Source organism: Bombina bombina, chromosome 1 (assembly GCF_027579735.1).
Source record: "Bombina bombina isolate aBomBom1 chromosome 1, aBomBom1.pri, whole genome shotgun sequence".
In the NCBI taxonomy this organism is placed as follows: domain Eukaryota; kingdom Metazoa; phylum Chordata; class Amphibia; order Anura; family Bombinatoridae; genus Bombina; species Bombina bombina.
Genome location: NC_069499.1, coordinates 1,492,808,256 through 1,492,832,475, shown reverse-complemented (window position 1 = coordinate 1,492,832,475; position 24,220 = coordinate 1,492,808,256). Strand labels below are relative to the sequence as shown.

General features: G+C 40.6%; 1 protein-coding gene and 1 long non-coding RNA gene across 2 annotated transcripts in view; one reads left to right on the top strand and one right to left on the bottom strand.

The window, feature by feature from the left end:
- The window catches only part of CRLF3 (cytokine receptor like factor 3), a 254,077-nt gene that overhangs the window by 66,663 nt on the left and 163,194 nt on the right, over positions 1 to 24,220 (top strand). The gene's annotated exons all lie outside the window — the stretch shown is intronic.
- LOC128653874 (uncharacterized) overlaps positions 1 to 24,220 on the bottom strand; it is a 95,455-nt gene that overhangs the window by 13,069 nt on the left and 58,166 nt on the right. The window lies entirely within an intron of this gene.

The window sequence follows — 24,220 nt, the reverse complement described above, 5'->3', positions numbered from 1 at the left end:
TTAGGGGGACTTTGTGTATTTTGAATGTAAAAGAACTGTTTATCTTGGGGCAATGTCCTGCAAAAAGCCCTTTTAAGGGCTACTGGTAGTTTATTCTTAGATTAGGGGGTGTTTTTATTTTGGGGGGCTTTTTTTTCATAGGGATTAGGTTTAATGTTGTGAACTTTGATAATTTGTTTTTTTATGTTCTGTAATGTTAGTCTTTTTTTTATTTATAATCTTTTTTTTCTCTTGTAAAGTGTATCCAGTCCACGGATCATCCATTACTTGTGGGATATTCTCCTTCCCAACAGGAAGTTGCAAGAGGATCACCCACAGCAGAGCTGCTATATAGCTCCTCCCCTCACTGCCATATCCAGTCATTCTCTTGCAACTCTCAACAAAGATGGACGTAGTAAGAGGAGAGTGGTGTATTATAGTTAGTTTTTTAACTTCAATCAAAAGTTTGTTATTTTTAAATGGTACCGGAGTGTACTGTTTATCTCAGGCAGTATTTAGAAGAAGAATCTGCCTGCATTTTCTATGATCTTAGCAGAAGTAACTAAGATCCATGGCTGTTCTCACATATTCTGAGGAGTGAGGTAACTTCAGAGAGGGAATGGCGTGCAGGTTTTCCTGCAATAAGGTATATGCAGTTAATATATTTCTAGGGATGGAATTTGCTAGAAAAATGCTGCTGATACCGGATTAATGTAAGTTAAGCCTTAAATGCAGTGATAGCGACTGGTATCAGGCTTATTAACAGAGATACATACTCTTATAAAAGTGTAATATAAAACGTTTGCTGGCATGTTAATCGTTTTTATATATGTTTGGTGACAAAACTTATTGGGGCCTAGTTTTTTTCCACATGGCTGGTTTGATTTTTGCCTAGAAATAGGCTTTCCACTGTTGCAATATGAGTGGGAAGGGCCTATTTTAGTGCTTTTCTGTGCAGATAAAAATACTGACAGAGACATTCAGCTTCCCTCTGCATGATACAGGACATCTCTGAAGGGCTCAAAAGGCTTCAAAGTCGTGTTTGAGGAGGGTAACAATCACAGTAGACTGTGGCAGTTGTTGTGACTGTGTTTAAAAAACGTTTTTGTCATTTATTATTCTGTTTTTGTCATTAAGGGGTTAATCATCCATTTGCAAGTGGGTGCAATGCTCTGCTGACTTGTTACATACCCTGTAAAAATTTTGTTAGTGTAACTGCCTTTTTTCACTGTTATTTCAAATTTTGTCAAAATTTGTTTCTCTTAAAGGCACAGTAACGATTTTTATATTGCTTGTTAACTTGCTTTAAAGTGTTTTCCAAGCTTGCTAGTCTCATTGCTAGTCTGTACAAACATGTCTGAAACAGAGGATACTTGTTCATTATGTTTAAAAGCCATGGTGGAGCCCCATAGGAGAATGTGTACTAAATGTATTGATTTCACCTTAAACAGTAAAGATCAGTCTTTATCTATAAAAGAATTGTCACCAGAGGGGTCTGTCGAGGGGGAAGTTATGCCGACTAACTCTACCCACGTGTCGGACCCTTCGCCTCCCGCTCAAGGGACGCACGCTAATTTGGCGCCAAGTACATCAGGGACACCCATAGCGATTACTTTGCAGGACATGGCTTCAATCATGAATAATACCCTGTCAGAGGTATTATCCAGATTGCCTTAATTGAGAGGCAAGCGTGATAGCTCTGGGGTTAGACGAGATACAGAGCGCGTAGATGCTGTAAGAGCCATGTCTGATACTGCGTCACAATATGCAGAACCTGAGGATGGAGAGCTTCAGTCTGTGGTTGACGTCTCTGAATCGGGGAGACCTGATTCAGAGATTTCTAATTTTAAATTTAAGCTTGAGAACCTCCGTGTATTGCTTGGGGAGGTATTAGCTGCTCTGAATTACTGTGACACACTTGCAGTGCCAGAGAAATTGTGTAGGCTGGATAAATACTATGCAGTGCCGGTGAGTACTGATGTTTTTCCAATACCTAAAAGGCTTACAGAAATTATTAGTAAGGAGTGGGATAGTTGACAAGCTTAGAACTCTTAAGCTAGCTAACTCATTTGTTTCTGATGCCATTGTTCATTTGACTAAACTAACGGCTAAGAATTCCGGATTCGCCATCCAGGCACGTAGGGCGCTATGGCTCAAATCCTGGTCAGCTGATGTGACTTCAAAGTCTAAATTACTCAACATTCCTTTCAAGGGGCAGACCTTATTCGGGCCTGGTTTGAAAGAAATTATTGCTGACATTACTGGAGGTAAGGGTCATACCCTTCCTCAGGACAGGGCCAAATCAAAGGCCAAACATTCTAATTTTCGTGCCTTTCGAAATTTCAAGGCAGGCGCAGCATCAACTTCCTCTGCTTCAAAACAAGAGGGAACTTTTGCTCAATCCAAGCAGGCCTGGAAATCTAACCAGTCCTGGAACAAGGGCAAGCAGGCCAGAAAGCCTGCTGCTGCCTCTAAGACAGCATGAAGGAGCGGCCCCTATCCGACAATGGATCTAGTAGGGGGCAGACTCTCTCTCTTCGCCCAGGCGTGGGCACGAGATGTTCAGGATCCCTGGGCGTTGGAGATCATATCTCAGGGATATCTTCTGGACTTCAAAGCTTCTCCTCCACAAGGGAGATTTCACCTTTCAAGATTATCTGCAAACCATATAAAGAAAGAGGCATTCCTAAGCTGCGTACAAGATCTCCTTATAATGGGAGTGATCCATCCAGTTCCGCGGACGGAACAAGGACAGGGGTTTTATTCAAATCTGTTTGTGGTTCCCAAAAAAGAGGGAACCTTCAGACCAATTTTGGATTTAAAGATCCTAAACAAATTCCTCAGAGTTCCGTCATTCAAGATGGAAACTATTCGAACCATTTTACCCATGATCCAAGAGGGTCAGTACATGACCACAGTGGACTTAAAGGATGCCTACCTTCACATTCCGATTCACATGAATCATCATCAGTTCCTGAGGTTTGCCTTTCTAGACAGGCATTACCAATTTGTAGCTCTTCCATTCGGGTTGGCTATAGCCCCAAGAATTTTTACAAAGGTTCTGGGCTCACTTCTGGTGGTCCTAAGACCGCGAGGCATAGCGGTGGCTCCTTACCTGGACGATATCCTGATACAGGCGTCAAGCTTTCAAATTGCCAAATCTCATACAGAGATAGTTCTGGCATTCCTGAGGTCGCATGGGTGGAAAGTGAACGAAGAAAAGAGTTCTATATCTCCTCTCATGAGGGTTTCCTTCCTAGGGACTCTAATAGATTCTGTAGAAATGAAAATTTACCTGACGGAGTCCAGGTTATCAAAACTTCTAAATGCTTGCCGTGTTCTTCACTCCATTCCGTGCCCCACGGTGGCTCAGTGCATGGAAGTAATCGGCTTAATGGTAGCGGCGATGGACATAGTGCCATTCGCGCGCCTGCATCTCATTATGCATGCTCAGTCAGTGGAATGGGGATTACACAGATTTGTCCCCTGTACTAAATCTTGATCAGGAAACCAGAGATTCTCTTCTCTGGTGGTTATCTCGGGCCCATCTGTCCAAGGGTATGACCTTTCGCTGACCAGATTGGACAATTGTAACAACAGATGCCAGCCTTCTAGGTTGGGGTGCAGTCTGGAACTCCCTGAAGGCTCAGGGTTCATGGACTCAGGTGGAGAAACTCCTCCCAATAAATATTCTGGAGTTAAGAGCAATATTCAATTCTCTTCTGGCTTGGCCTCAGCTAGCAACACTGAGGTTCATCAGATTTCAGTCGGACAACATCACGACTGTGGTTGTGACATCAACCATCAAGGGGTAACCAGGAGTTCCCTAGCGATGTCAGAAGTCTCCAAGATAATTCGCTGGTCAGAGACTCACTCTTGCCACCTGTCAGCGATCCATATCCCAGGTTTAGAGAACTGGGAGGCGGATTTTCTAAGTTGTCAGACTTTTCATCCGGGGGAATGGGAACTCCATCCGGAGGTGTTTGCTCAATTGGTTCTCCGTTGGGGCAAACCAGAATTGGATCTCATGGCGTCTCGCCAGAACGCCAAGCTTCCTTGTTACGGATCCAGGTCCAGGGACCCAGAAGCGGCACTGATAGATGCTCTAGCAGCGCCTTGGTTCTTCAACCTGGCTTATGTGTTTCCACCGTTTCCTCTGCTCCCTCGTCTGATTGCCAAAATCAAACAGGTAAGAGCATTGGTGATATTGATAGCGGCTGCGTGGCCACGCAGGACCTGGTATGCAGACCTAGTGGACATGTCATCCTTTCCACCATGGACTCTGCCTCTGAGACAAGACCTTCTAATACAAGGTCCTTTCAATTATCCGAATCTACTTTCTCTGAGACTGACTGCATGGAGATTGAACGCTTGATCCTATCAAAGCGTGGCTTTTCCGATTCAGTAATTGATACCTTAATACAGGCACGAAAGCCTGTCGCCAGGACAATTTACCACAAGATATGGCGTAAATATCTTCATTGGTGTGAATCCAAGAATTACTCATGGAGTAGGGTTAGGATTCCTAGGATATTGTCCTTCCTCCAAGAGGGTTTGGACAAAGGATTATCAGATAGTTCTTTAAAGGGACAGATTTCTGCTCTGTCTATTCTTTTACACAAGCGTCTGGCAGAAGTTCCAGACGTTCAGGCATTTTGTCAGGCTTTAGTTAGAATTAAGCCTGTGTTTAAACCTGTTGCTCCTCCATGGAGCTTAAACTTGGTTCTTAGAGTTCTTCAAGGGGTTCCGTTTGAACCCCTTCATTCTATTGATATCAAACTTCTTTCATGGAAAGTTCTTTTTCTGATGGCTATTTCCTCGGCTCGAAGAGTCTCGGAGTTATCTGCTTTACATTGTGATTCTCCTTATCTGATCTTTCATTCAGATAAAGTTGTTCTGCGTACAAAACCTGGGTTTTTACCTAAGGTGGTTTCTAACAAGAATATCAATCAAGAGATTGTTGTTCCATCATTATGTCCTAATCCTTCTTCAAAGAAGGAACGTCTTTTGCATAATCTAGACGTAGTCCGTGCCTTGAAGTTTTACTTACAGGCTACTAAAGATTTTCGGGGGGTGACAGTAGAGCGCTGGTATAAAGGAGATACCACACACTTACAAATGAGAAGATCCTTCGTTCTCCTCAGAAATTTAAGTGAAAAAAGGGGGGAGTGGGGTAAGTGCGCTAAAAAAGCTAAAGGTATCAGAACAAAGTATATATTTATACCTTAATTTCCGATATATATATTATAATAGTGAATGGAAATTAATTAATAAAACTTCATTTTTTAATGAAATAAACCAATTGTTAATAAAGGTGTTTCTTTAAGAGTGAATTTAAACTTTGTGTAAGTGATATAGAAAAGTAACTGAAATTGTTGCTAACGAGGTGATGTGAAAAGTAACTAAAATTGTTGCTAATAAAATAATGTGAAAAAAATGTGTTATAAACAGTGTTTGGAATTTATTATGTTTGGAAATATCCTATATTTAGGATAATACAATACTTGGAGACTAGGTAGAAAATGTAGTACCAATAGCAATATTGAGAATATATATTTATTGGTCCAGACTAAAAATTAGCAGGATCCAAGGGACCTAACAGATAACCCTTATATAGTAAATGCACACAGATGTTAAGAATCTTACAAATTTATTTTTGATTAAAAATATTACATATAACAATTATATAGGGGACGTCTCCCCAATTGCACAGCCTAAAGTTTCTCTAGAGTCATAAAAATCATAAAAATCTAAAAGACTTCTATAAAACAATCTATGTGATGAACAGCGAATAATAAAAACTATATATCATATAGGCACAGTAGTTAACTCTCGTTATAGCTTTTGGTGTGATAGATTCTTTTATCCAGACTTAGTTATTTTTGTATCGCCTTAAATTTTATATGTGGATCATACCAAAGTCTCTATGTAAGTTCCGTAATAGATAGTAATATCACACAGAGGTAGTCTCAAAGGTCTCTATGTAAGTTCCGTAAGAGATTGTAATATCACACAGAGTTATATTTTCTAGGGGTAATTGTACTCTCCCTTCAGATGTGGTTAAGACAAATTTAAAAGCTTACTTTCTTTAAGTCCTGGAGGAGCTTCTGGAGCTTGTGTTCGCCGGCTATTTCTCAGCCGAGTCAGTGCGCCGCATGGATCTTGGCGTCTGACGTCACCGGTAAATCTTCCGGTTGTCAAAAAAGGAAGAAGAAACTCTCAGCTTAAGTGTATATTTTATCCAAATAGGATTTGGGAAATAAATTCTTTGTGAGTCAGATGAAATTACACCCTGCACCTAGTGCCAATGCACGCAGGGATATTTAGACTCCGGTATTGATAATTCAGGACGTAATAGAATAACCCGGGTTACCTCAAATGTTCGTTAAAAGTTGATTTGAGATTCAGATGTCCTTATCTGTAGTAGGCACAGTCACTTTATTTCCCAAATCCTATTTGGATAAAATATACACTTAAGCTGAGAGTTTCTTCTTCCTTTTTTGACAACCGGAAGATTTACCGGTGACGTCAGACGCCAAGATCCATGCGGCGCACTGACTCGGCTGAGAAATAGCCGGCGAACACAAGCTCCAGAAGCTCCTCCAGGACTTAAAGAAAGTAAGCTTTTAAATTTGTCTTAACCACATCTGAAGGGAGAGTACAATTACCCCTAGAAAATATAACTCTGTGTGATATTACAATCTCTTACGGAACTTACATAGAGACCTTTGAGACTACCTCTGTGTGATATTACTATCTATTACGGAACTTACATAGAGACTTTGGTATGATCCACATATAAAATTTAAGGCGATACAAAAATAACTAAGTCTGGATAAAAGAATCTATCACACCAAAAGCTATAACGAGAGTTAACTACTGTGCCTATATGATATATAGTTTTTATTATTCGCTGTTCATCACATAGATTGTTTTATAGAAGTCTTTTAGATTTTTATGATTTTTATGACTCTAGAGAAACTTTAGGCTGTGCAATTGGGGAGACGTCCCCTATATAATTGTTATATGTAATATTTTTAATCAAAAATAAATTTGTAAGATTCTTAACATCTGTGTGCATTTACTATATAAGGGTTATCTGTTAGGTCCCTTGGATCCTGCTAATTTTTAGTCTGGACCAATAAATATATATTCTCAATATTGCTATTGGTACTACATTTTCTACCTAGTCTCCAAGTATTGTATTATCCTAAATATAGGATATTTCCAAACATAATAAATTCCAAACACTGTTTATAACACATTTTTTTCACATTATTTTATTAGCAACAATTTTAGTTACTTTTCACATCACCTCGTTAGCAACAATTTCAGTTACTTTTCTATATCACTTACACAAAGTTTAAATTCACTCTTAAAGAAACACCTTTATTAACAATTGGTTTATTTCATTAAAAAATGAAGTTTTATTAATTAATTTCCATTCACTATTATAATATATATATCGGAAATTAAGGTATAAATATATACTTTGTTCTGATACCTTTAGCTTTTTTAGCGCACTTACCCCACTCCCCCCTTTTTTTACTAAAGATTTTCGCCAAACATCTAACCTGTTTGTTTACTGTGGACAGAGGTGATGTCAGAAGGCCTCGGCAACCTCTCTTTCTTTTTGGCTTCGGAGTATAATCCGTTTAGCCTATGAGACTGCTGGACAGCAGCCTCTTGAAAGGATTACAGCTCATTCTACTAGAGCTGTGGCTTCCACCTGGGCCTTTAAAAATGAGGCCTCTGTTGAACAGATTTGCAAGGCTGCAACTTGGTCTTCCCTTCATACTTTTTCCAAATTTTCCAAATTTGATACTTTTGCTTCTTCGGAGGCTGTTTTTGGGAGAAAGGTTCTACAGGCAGTGGTTCCTTCCGTTTAAGTTCCTGCCTTGTCCCTCCCATCATCCGTGTACTTTAGCTTTGGTATTGGTATCCCACAAGTAATGGATGATCCGTGGACTGGATACACTTAACAAGAGAAAACATAATTTATGCTTACCTGATAAATTTATTTCTCTTGTAGTGTATCCAGTCCACGGCCCGCCCTGTCCTTTTCAGGCAGGTCTAAATTTTAATTAAACTACAGTCACCACTGCACCCTATGGTTTCTCCTTTCTCGTCTTGTTTCGGTCGAATGACTGGATATGGCAGTGAGGGGAGGAGCTATATAGCAGCTCTGCTGTGGGTGATCCTCTTGCAACTTCCTGTTGGGAAGGAGAATATCCCACAAGTAATGGATGATCCGTGGACTGGATACACTACAAGAGAAATAAATTTATCAGGTAAGCATAAATTATGTTTTTTTTTATTTTGTGTAACTTTTAGTATTTTTTAGTTTAGGTAATTTGTGTTAATTTAGGGGGTGTTAGGAGGCTTAGTAATTTAATTAGTTATTTGCGTTGTGGGTTTTGGCAGTTTAAGGGGTTAATAGGTTAATTAGGTTTATTGTGATGTGGGGGTTTTGCGGTTTAGGGGTTATAAGGGTAAATAGGTTTATTGCGATGTGGGGGTTTTGCGGTTTAGGGGTTAATAGGGTAATTAGGTTTATTGCGATGTGGGGGTTTAGGGGTTAATAGGGTAAGTAGGTTTATTGCGATGTCGTTGACGGTTAAGGGATTAAGGAGTTAATTACTTTATTATTTTGCGATGTGTGGGTTTGCAGTGTATGTGTTAATACTTAGTGTGGGAGGTTCGTTTTTTTTTTTTTTTTAATTTAATGCTCAGTTTGCCTTCGCTGCATCCCGGTGGATTCCGAAAATGGCAGGGATTCACCACCTTGCCATTTTCGGAATCCCGATGCAGCTTACGCTGCATCCTGGGGGATTCCGAAAATGACAGGGTGGTGAAAGAATCCACCTGGATTCTGATGGCTGCCTCACGCTGTCAACATTCCATTGAGGATGCGTGCGCAACTGCCGACGGCGACTGACATTACAAACGCAATTATAGTATAGATTGGCACAAATGTAAATGCTTCTCTGGGATCCCCTTTGTTTAGAAATAGCAGACATATATGGCTTTGGCATTGCTTTTTTGGTAATTAGAAGCCCACTAAATGCAGCTGTGCACCATACTTGTATTATTCCCAGCAGCGAAGGGGTTAATTAGGTAGCTTGTAGGGTTAATTTTAGCTTTAGTGTATATCATTCCCATCTTAAAGGGACACTGAACGCACATTTTTTCTTTCGTGATTCAGATAGAGCATGTAATTTTAAGCAACTTAAATTTACTCTAAATCTAATTTACTCCTATTATCAATTTTACTTTGTTCTCATGCGATCTTAATTTGAAAAACGAATGCATCTAAGCTTTTTTTTTTTTGGTTCAGACTCTGGACAGCACTTTTTTATTGGTGTATGAACTTATCTAACAATCAGCAAGAACAACCTAGGTTGTTCCCCAAAAATGGGCCGGCATCTAAACAGCTCTCTAACACTGCCCCCTCAACCTATTTGCCGCCATCTTGGGTAGTGGTAGCTGTCTGCCAGTACCCAGTTTGCTAAAAATTAGATCCCCTTCCCAACACTTATCCCCTTCTCCTTCCTTCCCATTCACTAAACATTTGCCGTAGTGTATCGGTCCAACCCGCTCCTGCCCCCTCACGCCTGCTTCCGGACCTCTCGTGAGCGCTCACCGGACCTCCTCCCGCCCCCTCCAGCGATGGGCCGCCCACCCGTCTCCCTCCTATCCCTTCCACACCACCAATGATCGGCACCATCACTGGCCGATGCAGAGAGTGCCACAGATTGGCCCTCTCTGCATTGATTGCTTACCAGATGGTATTGTACGTCCTTGGTTGTTAACGACCGTTTATTATAGGACGTGCCTAGCACGTCCTCTGTCGTTATGATTCAGACAGCATAAAGTTTTTTAAAAAAAAGTTTCCAATTTGTTTCCATGGTATTCTTTTTGAAGAGATACCTAGGTAGGTGTCTGGAGCACTACATGGCAGGAAATATTGCTGCCATCTAATGCTCTTGCAATAGGATAACATTCTTGCAAAACTGCCGCCATATAGTACTCCAGACGTGCATGTTCCTGAGCTTACATTGCTGCTTTTTAACAAAAGATACGAAAAAAACAAAGATAAATTAATAGAAGTAAATTAGAAAGTTGTTTAAAATTACATGTTTTATCTCAGTCACAAACAAAATAAATTTTGGGTTTAATGTCCCTTAAAGGGATAGTAAACCCAAAAACTTTTTAAATCTTTATTAAAACTTCATTATGTATGTGAAATATTTCAAATAAGTACCTGTTAAATGTTTTCACTCGTTTTCTAGTTATTCTTCATCAAATATCTTTATATTGCCAAGCCCATTTCTCTTGTAAAGGTGTATCCAGTCCACGGGTTCATCCATTACTTGTGGGATATTCTCCTTCCCAACAGGAAGCTGCAAGAGGACACCCACAGCAGAGCTGTCTATATAGCTCCTCCCCTAACTGCCACCCCCAGTCATTCTCTTGCAGCTCTGGACAAGAAAGGAAATATCAAGAGAGATGTGGTGACTTAGTGTAGTTTTTACCTTCAATCAAAAGTTTGTTATTTTTAAATGGTACCGGCGTTGTACTGTTTTTACTCTCAGGCAGAAATTGGAAGAAGAATTCTGCCTGGAGGTTTTGATGATCTTAGCGGTTTGTAACTAAGGTCCATTGCTGTTCTCACACATAACTGAAGAGTATGGAAAGAAAACTTCAGTTGGGGGGACGGTCTGCAGATTGCCTGCTTTGAGGTATGTTTAGTATATTTTTTTCTAGAGAGATAAGGTCTAGAAAATGCTGACAGTGCCTGGTATATTTAAGGTAAGCCTGATACAGTGATTTAACAACAACTGGGATCATGCTTGCAAATAAGGGTAATATTCATGTTAATACTTATATTACTTAGTGTAAAAACGTTTGCATGATTTATAATAATAAAAACGGTTTTTCTCTGAGGGTGATAAATCTTTATTTGGGGCCTAGTTTTCCACATGGCTTGTTAGATTACTCCTAGGAGTACTTTTTTAAGGCCCTCTGACTTTGAGTGCATGGTAGGGAGGGGCCTATTTTCAAGCTCTAAATGTGCAGTTGATTTTCAGTCTGAGACATCCAGCTTCCCTGAAGGAGTCCTCTGGCTTATAGGACCTCTATAGAGGGTTTTGTTCCTGCAAAAATCGTTTTTAAGGGCAGGTAGGAGCCACAGCACAGCTGTGGCAGTGTGTTTGACTGTTAACAGGTTTAATGTTTTTCTAATTCGTTTTTGGGCCTGAGGGGTTAATCATCCATTTGCAAGTGGGTGCAATGCTGCTTTAGTCCCTTATATACACACTGTAAAAATTTCGTAGAGTTTACTACTTTTTATCACTGTTTTGCAGTTTATGTGGTAGTTTTTTTCTCTTAAAGGCACAGTACCGTTTTTATATTATTGCTTTTTTCACATTTATTAAAGTGTTTTCCAAGCTTGCTGGTCTCATTACTAGTCTGTTAAACATGTCTGACATAGAGGAAACTCTTGTTCATTATGTTTAGAAGCCATTGTGGAACCCCCTCTTAGAATGTGTACCAAATGCACTGACCTTTCTATAAGTTATAAAGATCATATTATGGCTTTTAAAGATTTATCACCTGAGGTTTCTGAGACTGACAAAAGGGAGGTTATGCCATCTAGCTCTCCCCAGGTGTCAGAACCTATAACTCCCACTCAAGGGACGCCAAGTACATCTAGCGCGTCCAATGCGTTTACCTTATAAGACATGGCGGCAGTTATGAATCATACCCTCACAGAGGTATTGTCCAAACTGCCAGGGTTACAAGGAAAGAGAGACAGCTCTGGGGCTAGAACAAATACAGAGCTCTCTGACGCTTTAGTAGCTATGTCTGATATACCCTCACAATGTGCAGAAGTTGAAGCAGGAGAGCTTCTATCTGTGGTTGACTTCTCTGATTCAGGGAAGGCGTTACTCCAGTCTGACTCTGAAATGACAGCATTTAAATTTAAGCTTGAACACCTCCACGTGTTGCTCAGGGAGGTTTTAGCGACTGTGGATGACTGTGACACCATTGTAGTCCCAGAGAAATTTTGTAAAATGGACAAATACTGACGTTTTTCCAATCCCTAAGAGGTTTTCAGAAATTATTACTAAGGAATGGGATAGACCAGGTGTACCGTTCTCTCCCCCTCCTGCTTTTAAAAAGATGTTTCCTATAGATGCCGCTACACGGGACTCGTGGCAGACGGTCCCTAAGGTGGAGGGAGCAGTCTCTACCCTAGCTAAGCGTACAACTATTCCTGTCGAGGACAGTTGTGCTTTCCTAGATCCTATGGATAAAAAATTAGAGGGTTTCCTTAAGAAAATCTTTATACAACAAGGTTTTATTCTCCAGCCTCTTGCATGCATTGCCCCAGTCACTGCTGCAGCGGCTTTCTGGTTCGAGTCTCTGGAGGAGGCTCTACAGGTAAAAAACCCTGTTGGATGGTATCCTTGACAGGCTTAAAGCTCTTAAGTTAGCTAATTCATTTATTTCTGACGCCGTTTTTCATTTAACCAAGCTAACGGCTAAAAATTCAGGTTTTGCCATTCAGGCGCGTAGGGCGCTATGGCTTAAATCCTGGTCAGCTGATGTCACTTCAAAGTCTAAACTTCTCAATATCCCTTTCAAAGGGCAGACCCTATTTGGGCCTGGACTGAAGGAGATCATTTTTGATATTACTGGAGGAAAAGGCCACGCCCTTGCCCAGGATAGGTCCAAAAAGTTAAGGACCAAACAGACTCATTTTCGTTCCCTTCGAAACTTCAAGAGTGGCGCAGCTTCATCTTCCTCTTCTACAAAACAAGAGGGAAATTTTGCCCAGTCCAAGCCAGTCTGGAGACCTAACCAGGCTTGGAACAAGGGGAAACAGGCCAAAAAGCCTGCTTCTGCCTCTAAGACAGCATGAAGGAGTAGCCCCCGATCCGGGACCGGATCTAGTGGGGGGCAGACTTTCTCTCTTCGCCCAGGCTTGGGCAAGAGATGTCCAGGATCCCTGGGCTCTGGAGATTGTTTCCCAGGGATATCTTCTGGATTTCAAAGCTTCATCTCCAAAGGGGAGATTTCATCTCTCACAATTATCTGCAAACCAGATAAAGAGAGAGGCATTCTTACATTGCGTTCAAGACCTACTAGTTATGGGAGTGATCCACCCAGTTCCAAAGGAGGAACAGGGGCAGGGCTTCTATTCAAATCTGTTTATAGTTCCTAAGAGAGGGAACTTTCAGACCAATCTTGGATCTCAAGATCCTAAACAAATTTCTCAGGGTCCCATCCTTCAAGATGGAGACTATTCGAACCATCCTACCTATGATCCAGGAGGGTCAATATATGACTACCGTGGATTTAAAGGATGCTTATCTACACATTCTGATACACAGGGATCATCATCAGTTTCTCAGGTTCGCCTTCCTAGACCGGCATTACCAGTTTGTGGCTCTTCTCTTCGGGTTAGCCATGGCACCAAGAATCTTTACGAAGGTTCTAGGGTCCCTTCTGGCGGTTCTAAGACCGCGGGGTATAGCAGTGGCCCCTTACCTCGACGACATCCTGATACAGGCGTCGACTTTTCAAATCGCCAGGTCCCATACGGATATTGTTCTGGCATTCCTGAGGTCTTACGGGTGGAAGGTGAACGAAGGAAAAAGTTCTCTCTCCCCTCTCACAAGAGTTTCCTTCCTAGGAACTCTGATAGACTCAGTAGAAATGAAGATTTATCTGACAGAGGTCAGGTTGTCAAAACTTCTAACTTCCTGCCGTGCTCTTTATTCCACTTCCCATCCGTCAGTGGCACAGTGTGTGGAGGTAATCGGATTAATGGTAGCGGCAATGGACATAGTTCCGTTTGCCCGCCTACATCTCAGACCACTGCAACTTTGCATGCTCAATCAGTGGAATGGGGATTACACATATTTGTCCCCTCTACTAAATCTTGATCAAGAGACCAGGATTCTCTTCTCTGGTGGCTATCTTGGATCCATCTGTCCAAGGGAATGAGTTTCCGCAGGCCAGAATGGACTATAGTAATGACAGATGCCAGCCTTCTGGGCTGGGGTGCAGTCTGGAACTCCCTGAAGGCTCAGGGTTCGTGGACTCAGGAGGAGGTCCTCCTTCCGATAAACATTCTGGAACTAAGAGCGATATCCAATGCTCTTCAGGCTTGGCCTCAGCTAGCTGCGGTCAGGTTCATCAGATTTCAGTCGGACAACATCACGACTGTAGCCTATATCAACCATCAGGGGGGAACAAGGCGCCCCCTGGCAATGTTGGAGGCTTCAAAGATAATTCAATGGGCAGAGGTTCACTCTTGCCATCTCTCAGCTATCCGTATCCCAGGAGTAGAGAACTGGGAGGTGGATTTTCTAAGTCGGCAGACTTTTCATCCGGGGGAGTGGGAGCTCCATCCGGAGGTATTTGCCCAGTTGATTCAACTATGGGGCAAACCAGAACTGGATCTCATGGCGACTCGTCAGAACGCCAAGCTTCCTTGTTACGGGTCCAGGTCCAGGGATCCAAGGCAGCACTGATAGATGCTCTAGCAGCGCCCTGGTCCTTCAGCATGGCTTATGTGTTTCCACCGTTTCCTCTGCTCCCTCGTCTGATTGCCAAGATCAAGCAGGAGAGAGCTTTGGTGATCTTGATGGCCCCTGCGTGGCCACGCAGGACTTGGTATGCAGATCTGGTGGACATGTCATCTTTTCCACCATGGACTCTGCCGCTAAGGCAGGACCTTCTACTTCAAGGTCCCTTCAAACATCCAAATCTAATTTCTCTATGTTTGACTGCTTGGAGATTGAACGCTTGATTCTATCAAAGCGTGGTTTTTCCGAATCGGTCATTGATACCTTAATTCAGGCTCGAAAGCCTGTCACCAGGAAGATCTATCATAAGATATGGTGTAAATATCTTCACTGGTGTGAATCCAAGGGTTACTCATGGTAAGTAAGGTGAGGATTCCTAGGATATTATCTTTTCTCCAAGAAGGATTGGAGAAGGGATTGCCAGCTAGTTCCTTAAAGGGACAGATTTCTGCTCGGTTTATTCTTTTGCACAAACGTCTGGCTGAGGTTCCAGGCGTTCAGGCGTTTTGTCAGGCTTTAGTTAGAATCAAGCCTGTGTTTAAACCTGTTGCTCCGCCATGGAGTTTAAATTTGGTTCTTAAAGTTCTTCATGGGGTTCCGTTTGAACCTTTGCATTCCATAGATATTAAGCTTTTATCTTGGAAAGTTCTGTTTTTAGTAGCTATCTCCTCGGCTTGAAGAGTTTCAGAGTTATCTGCTTTACAATGTAATTCCCCTTATCTGATTTTCCATGCAGATAAGGTAGTGTTACGTACCAAACCTGGTTTCTTCCTAAGGTGGTATTTAATAAGGATATCAATCAGGAGATTGTTGTTCCTTCACTATGTCCTAATCCTTCTTCAAAGAAGGAACGTCTATTACACAATCTTGATGTGGTTCGTGCTTTAAAGTTGTATTTACAAGCTACGAAGAATTTTCTTCAAACATCTGCTTTGTTTGTTGTCTACTCTGGACAGAGGAGAGGCCATAAGGCTTCGGCAACTTCTCTTTCTTTTTGGCTAAGAAGTATAATACGCTTAGCTTATGAGACTGCTGGCCAGCAGTCTCCTGAAAGAATTACAGCTCATTCTACTAGAGCAGTAGCGTCCTCATGGGCTTTTAAACATGAGGCCTCTGTTGAACAGATTTGTAAGGCGGCGGCTTGGTCTTCGCTTTATACCTTTTCGAAATTCTATAAATTTGATACTTTTGCTTCTTCGGAGGCTATTTTTGGGAGAAAGGTCTTACAGGCAGTGGTGCCTTCCGTTTAAGTTCCTGCCTTGTCCCTCCCTTCATCCGTGTCCTAAAGCTTTGGTATTGGTATCCCACAAGCAATGGATGAACCCGTGGACTGGATACACCTTTACAAGAGAAAACAAAATTTATGCTTACCTGATAAATTTATTTCTCTTGTGGTGTATCCAGTCCACGGCCCGCCCTGTCATTTTAAGGCAGGTGTTTTTTATTTTTAAACTACAGTCACCACTGCACCCTATAGTTTCTCCTTTTTTTCTTGCTTGTCTTTGGTCGAATGACTGGGGGTGGCAGTTAGGGGAGGAGCTATATAGACAGCTCTGCTGTGGTGTCCTCTTGCAGCTTCCTGTTGGGAAGGAGAATATCCCACAAGTAATGGATGAACCCATGGACTGGATACACCACAAGAGAAATAAATTTATCAGGTAAGCATAATTTTTGTTTTTTATCATATTATGTGGACCCTATAATGATGTTCTACCTAGGTAGAAACATCATGGCGGTCCGCATGCGCATATAATTATTTTAATAGTAACGCATGCGCATTTTGGCCCCTCGGTCCTAGCGTGACCGTCACTATTCTGGCACAGGAAGCAGGGCGGACTTCATGATAGTGACATCAATGTTGGTGGGAGTAGCGCACCAGAGCTCTGAAGATTCACGGAACACAAGCATGGGGAATCATCTGCATTACTTTGCTAGAGGTAAGTATAATAATTACCCCTAGGCTAACGAGCAAGTTGATTTGATCTTAGTAATAGGACGTTAACCCCTAGACTGACTATAATTTTTTTAACACCTAGAAAAACGAGCATGTTTTTTTCTTATGATAAGGCAGTGACTTATGATAAGAGTGACTAACCAGCAATTATTTTTAACCCCTAGACAAGTTGTTTTGTTCTTACAACACTCAGATTAATCGCAGGAGCTGCAAAGATTAAAAGCAATAGCAAATTCGGATGCGACTAAAGTTAATTATTAACATACAAATTTGCTATTGCTTTTAATCTTTGCAGCTCCTGCGTTTAATCTGAGTGTTGTAAGAACAAAAAAACTTGCTCGTTAGTCTAGGGGTTAAAAATAATTGCTGGTTAGTCACTCTTATCATAAGTCACTGCCTTATCATAAGAAAAAAACATGCTCGTTTTTCTAGGTGTTAAAAAAAATTATAGTCAGTCTAGGGGTTAACGTCCTATTACAAAGATCAAATCAACTTGCTCGTTAGCCTAGGGGTAATTATTATACTTACCTCTAGCAAAGTAACACAGATGATTCCCCATGCTTGTGTTCCGTGAATCTTCAGCGCTCTGGTGCGCCACTCCCACCAACATTGACGTCACTATCATGAAGTCCGCCCTGCTTCCTGTGCCAGAATAGTGACGGTCACGCTAGGACTGAGAGGCCAAAATGCGCATGCCTTACTGTTAAAGATATTCGATGAAGAATAATTAGAAAACGAGTGAAAAAATTTAACAGGTACTTATTTGAAATATTTCACATACATAATGAAGTTTTAATAAAGATTTAAAAAGTTTTTGGGTTTACTATCCCTTTAAAAAGAACCAGTCTAAGGGGTAGATTTATGTAGGGTCGAGCTGACATGATTCACTGTAGCTAATCATGTCCGCTCGACCTCGCTAAATGCAGACAGCGTATTTAACATTGCACAAGCATTTATTTTTGAAATACTTTGGCAATGCCACCCCCTGCTCACCGGCGGCCAATCGGCTGCTAGCAGGGGATGTCTATGATTGGATCAGGATGATTTAAGTAGGTGGCGGAGAAGTTAAGGAGCAGCGGTCTTACGACTGCTGCTTCTAAACTTCTGTTTCTGGCAGTCCTGAAACGATCGGGGTCGGAAACAGCATCCGCTGCTTGTTAAATCTACCCCATGTCTTTTTAATAAATGCTCCCTCCTCTGAATGCTCTACATTAAGCTCATTAAATACAGTAGAATCGCATCAACAAAGGCTTAATAAAAGACAATACAATAACGCGAGAATGTGTGGTGTTTGACAACTGGTGCATGGCACTCACAGGATATGTGCATATGCCGCAGAAAAGAAGTAATACTTTTTATTAGAAGCAATAGTGATATTAAAAATGACAGATTGGACAAAAAGAGTGGGACCTTAATTTATCATGACACATGAGTGGAAAATTATACTTTTAGATATGCAAACACCCCCCCCCCCCTCCACCACCACAGATGCAACAGGTGAGGCCAGCGTATAAATTGCTATTATCTGCTTAACAAATGTGGTCCTCATTTGTATATTGTGTACCGTTATAAAGACCATGGAGCTGATTTATCTAAAGCTCTAAAGGATGATGAGATTCTGGAACAATGCTCACCAGTACTTATAAAGCCACTTTTTATCCTGAAAAAGGGTGTCTCGCTAAGGGCGTACATTTTTCGTATGCGTACTGCATTTTCGTATGGGCAGGAGATGCAGATATTACAAAAGGGCACAATTAAATTTGTAATTTATAAACGCACAAAATGAATAATTGAACCATTCACATAAAAATACACAGGAAAAAGATTGTATTGTTAAGGTACATCAAAAATCGTAACAAACATGGTCAACAAAAATCGTATATTTTATTAAAAACATAGACTATGTATGTAAATGACATAGAAAAAAAATTGTATCAAATATACATAGCGTAAATAAGTACACTGAATGGGGGGAAAAAAGCACAAAATACAAAGCGTAATTGTTTTGTAACATGAGCTGAACATGGCCATTCCAAGATCGTATGTGAAATTTTCTCTCAAATCTCAGCGTAATTCTATAAACATTTTTGCACTACAGTCATTGTTTTTTCTCACTAGTTAAAAGTGGTGAGTTTTCACCAAAATACTCGTAACACTAATTACTCTGAAAGGAAAACCTATACATACGAAAATTACTGCAAATATACGGTACAGTGCATTGAAAACAGCGTAATTTGATTTGTATTAAGCATAATATTCAAGTTTTAAAACATTGCAAACTTTTACCCAGCAGAGAGCTCTCATTAACTGTATGGGAGACAACTTGCAGGGACAGCCCCTTTGCTTATTTTATAGAATTCCATGAGGGCTTCCCCTGCGAGTGTTGGCATGGAAAACCAGGCATAGACCAGCAAATTTGATTGAATTGGTTCCTATATCTCTAGAAAGATATAAATGAACTCGACACTAAACTAAAATAGAATTTGCTTGACAAGTGACTCGTTTTGATGTATTAACAAGTGCATTGAGATTTCATAGAGCTGAGGATAAAAGGATTTTGTTATAAAAATAGTAACACTGGGTCATGATCTGAAGTTGGAGGAAATATGAACAGTCTAGATGGCCTTTTGGTTATCGGTGTTAAAAATCTGTTTCTATTTTCTCTGTTTCTATATAAGCTCAGGAAGTGTCATCAAAGATTCGGATGATCGAATTGTAGCCCTATTGTCTACTGACGGCAAAAACAACACACTTCCTGTTTCTTTGCATTGTCTGCTGACTAAAAATGTGAAAAGCATCAGAATTGCGTGTCCCAGTGCAGGGAACGTTCTGTTGCAAAATAATCTGATCTGATTAGTAGAGAATGATTATTCCAGATATTAGTGTACATTGTATTTATTTATTAATGTTATATTTGTTTTTGGTAGACTCATTCACACATCTTGCAAAGATGTTGGTTGGCGAGCTTTGTGAACATGGTTGCATTTTTTTTAATTTTTTTTTTTAATTTTCTTTTTATTGGGGAAGGATAACACAGTATTACATACATGGCAAGTAAAAGTACAGGCAGCAAAATTAGCACAATGGTAAAACAATAAACAGTAATCCTAACAGCCAAACTTTTCTGTTCATTTAAATTTTAATAGTTATGGTTGCATTTTTTTATCGTAGGAGATACAAAAATAAATAAATATACTAGAGAGATATATTATTTTTATTCATAGCTGTTGTGTATAAAAACTCTAATTACACCTTTTCGGTGCAATTCCATTGTTTTCTTCTTCTATGTTAAAGGGCTATTATATAAAATGGCATTCCCTAATTCAGTAAACCTCCATCCGCGCCTTGATTTACCTGACTGTAGGGCATGGAGCATTATCTTGCTGGAAAAACTAATCCTCATAGTTTGGGAATATTGTTAGAGCAGAAGGAAGCAGGTTTTCTTCCTTGATATCCTTTTAAATGGCTGGATTTGTGCGTCCCTCTGCTCTGACAATGTTCCCAAACTCTGTGGAGTGTGTTTTTCTCTTGTTAAGTGTATCCAGTCCACGGATCATCCATTACTTGTGGGATATTCTCCTTCCCAACAGGAAGTTGCAAGAGGATCACCCACAGCAGAGCTGCTATATAGCTCCTCCCCTCACTGCCAAACCCAGTCATTCTCTTGCAACTCTCAACTAAGATGGAGGTCGTAAGAGGACTGTGGTGTTTTATACTTAGTTTATTTCTTCAATCAAAAGTTTGTTATTTTTAAATGGTACCGGAGTGTACTGTTTATCTCAGGCAGTATTTAGAAGAAGAATCTGCCTGCGTTTTCTATGATCTTAGCAGAAGTAACTAAGATCCTTTGCTGTTCTCACATATTCTGAGGAGTGAGGTAACTTCAGAGGGGGAATAGCGTGCAGATTTTCCTGCAATAAGGTATGTGCAGTTAAAATATTTTTCTAGGGATGGAATTTGCTAGAAAATGCTGCTGATACCGAAGTAATGTAAGTAAAGCCTTAAATGCAGTGATAGCGACTGGTATCAGGCTTATTAATAGAGATACATACTCGTATAAAAGTGTATTTTAAAACGTTTGCTGGCATGTTTAATCGTTTTTTACATATGTTTGGTGATAAAACTTATTGGGGCCTAGTTTTTTCCACATGGCTGGCTTGAATTTTGCCTAGAAACAGTTCCCTGAGGCTTCCCACTGTTGTAATATGAGTGGGAGGGGCCTATTTTGGCGTTTTTTTGCACAGCAAAAATTACAGACACAGACATCCAGCTTCTTCCTGCATGATCCAGGACTTCTCTGAAGGGCTCAAAAGGCTTCAAAAGTCGTATTGAGGGAGGTAAAAAGCCACAGTAGAGCTGTGGCAGTTGTTGTGACTGTTTAAAAAACGTTTTTGTCATTTGTTATTCCGTTTTTGGTATTAAGGGGTTAATCATCCATTTGCAAGTGGGGGCAATGCTCTGCTAACTTATTACATACACTGTAAAAATTTCGTTAGTGTAACTGCATTTTTTCCCTGTTATTTAAAAATTTGGGAAAATTTGTGTTTCTTAAAGGCGCAGTAACGTTTTTTATATTGCTTGTAAACTTGTTTTAAAGTGTTTTCCAAGCTTGCTAGTCTCATTGCTAGTCTGTTTAAACATGTCTGACACAGAGGAACCGACTTGTTCATTATGTTTGAAAGCCATGGTGGAGCCCCATAGGAGAATGTGTACTAAATGTATTGATTTCACCTTAAACAGTAAAGATCAGTCTTTATCTATAAAAGAATTATCACCAGAGGGTTCTGTCGAGGGGGAAGTTATGCCGACTAACTCTCCCCACATGTCAGACTCTTCGCCTCCTGCTCAGGGGACGCACGCTAATATGGCGCCAATTACATCAGGAACGCCCATAGCGATTACCTTGCAGGACATGGCTGCAATCATGAATAATACCCTGTTAGAGGTATTATCTAGATTGCCTGAATTAAGAGGCAAGCGCGATAGCTCTGGGGTTAGGAGAGTTACAGAGCGCGCAAATGCTGTTAGAGCCATGTCTGATACTGCGTCACAGTATGCAGAACATGAGGACGGAGAGCTTCAGTCTGTGGGTGACATCTCTGACTCGGGGAAACCTGATTCAGAGATTTCTAATTTTAAATTTAAGCTTGAGAACCTCCGTGTATTGCTTGGGGAGGTATTAGCTGCTCTGAATGACTGTAACACAGTTGCAATTCCAGAGAAATTGTGTAGGCTGGATAGATACTATGCGGTGCCGTTGTGTACTGACGTTTTTCCTATACCTAAAAGGCTTACAGAAATTATTAGCAAGGAGTGGGATAGACCCGGTGTGCCCTTTTCCCCACCTCCTATATTTAGAAAAATGTTTCCAATAGACGCCACTACACGGGACTTATGGTAGACGGTCCCTAAGGTGGAGGGAGCAGTTTCTACTTTAGCAAAGCGTACCACTATCCCGGTTGAGGACAGTTGTGCTTTTTCAGATCCAATGGATAAAAAATTGGAGGGTTACCTTAAGAAAATGTTTATTCAATAAGGTTTTATTTTGCAGCCCCTTGCATGCATTGCGCCTGTCACTGCTGCGGCGGCATTCTGGTTTGAGGCCCTGGAAGAGGCGATCCAGACAGCTCCATTGAATGAAATTATTGACAAGCTTAGAACGCTTAAGCTAGCTAACTCATTTGTTTCTGATGCCATTGTTCATTTGACTAAACTAACGGCTAAGAATTCCGGATTCGCCATCCAGGCGCGTAGGGCGCTATGGCTTAAATCCTGGTCAGCTGACGTGACTTCAAAGTCTAAATTACTCAACATTCCTTTCAAGGGGCAGAGCTTATTCGGGCCTGGCTTGAAGGAAATTATTGCTGACATTACTGGAGGCAAGGGTCATACCCTTCCTCAGGACAGGGCCAAATCAGAGGCCAAACAGTCTAATTTTTGTGCCTTTCGAAATTTCAAGGCAGGAGCAGCATCAACTTCCTCCGCTTCAAAACAAGAGGGAACTGTTGCTCATTCCAGACAGGCCTGGAAACCTAACCAGTCCTGGAACAAGGGCAAGCAGGCCAGGAAGCCTGCTGCTGCCCCCAAGACAGCATGAAGGAATGGCCCCCTATCCGGAAACGGATCTAGTGGGGGGCAGACTTTCTCTCTTCTCCCAGGCGTGGGCAAGAGATGTTCAGTATCTCTGGGCGTTGGAGATCATATGCAAAGGGTATACTCAGGCGCCAGCAATACGGAGGCTAAGGTTAAAATAAGGATTTATTATTATATTATTACAACTGCATGGATCCACGCTAAAATTATAAAAACAATGATCTAAAAGTCTAAAAACATTCTATCTCTATAGTGAGGAACAGACTGTTATGGAGTTACCCTATACAGTACAGTATGTCCCAGTGGGTTACCAAAGGGACAGATAAAAAACAACAATAAGTACAATTGGAAATTAAAAATAAATATGGAAAAAAAGGTAAAAAATGTGATTAAAAAATGAATGTTCAATGGATGATGTCCAAGTGAGTTAATAAAAAATTCTACTCATGGTAGTGAGTGTCCGTGTAAAAATATAAAAAAGGAAAATGAAAAATGTGTAAAATGTAAAAAAGGAAATCCGAATGTGAAAAAATATATAGTCAGTGAAAAAATGATAAGTGCGGTGTCCTGGGAAATTCAAAAAAATCAAAGTCAATATTAAAAACAATCCTGTGAGTGTCTCAAAGTGTTTAAAGAAAAAATCCTATGAGTGTCCAAAAGAAATCCAATGATAGTCTGTTTATTCAGTGCTGTACAGTGTGAAAGAAGGCTCAGTGTATAGAAATAATCAATACACCAAAAATAGTGCACCAAAAATTGAACAACAGAAAAAAACCTGCAAGGAAAGAAACAAGACACAATGTGTAAAAACTTCACAATAAAATCCTCCTAATGGAATAGAGCTTACCAGGTCTACGCGTTTCGGCCTCTCATAGGCCTTTATCAAGACTGGTGGTAAGCTGTTTGTGTTGGCCTTTTATAGGGGCTTTGATCTTTGTGACCGGAAGTCTGACTAGTTAGTGACTTCCGGTTTTCCGTTTTTCATTAATATTATAGATTCTATTTTTATTGTACATCCTATGACTCATGTTAGACTTTGTGTAATATAATATTATAATGCAAGAATTTTGTTAACAATGCCTTATGGCTATAGGCATTCTGCTCATAGTTCTTAGCCTCCGTATAGTAGTGACGTCACTTCCGGTTTGGGTCTCATCGTAAGCATTCTGGCTGCTAGTTTCACTTACGTCTGGTACAGTTTTACCCTCCTGTTAGTGACACTCGCCAGATGCTTATATTATTAGACTTTGCTGTAATTTTATTCGTAGTTTTAAAGGATTTTTCATATATTAAACAATTTTTCTTATTCCGATTTTTAAGTGATCCCATTGGTCATGACGTCACTAGTTGGCGATCGTGATTGGTTCAGGGGTGTCCGATTCTTAACATCACTTTTTTTGTGTGAATAATTAAGGTGTGTCTGAACCCTATACTCTGATAGGATGTATGTCATCTGGGGTTTGTTTATGTTATATCCCTATACGTTCTTATGACTACTATTAGAGGGAGATCATTCCATTTACGATGTCTTGTAATAGTTTGTTAGGATCCGGTGTGTTTGAATGGGGAAATTATTATATATTTCTTGCCTTAT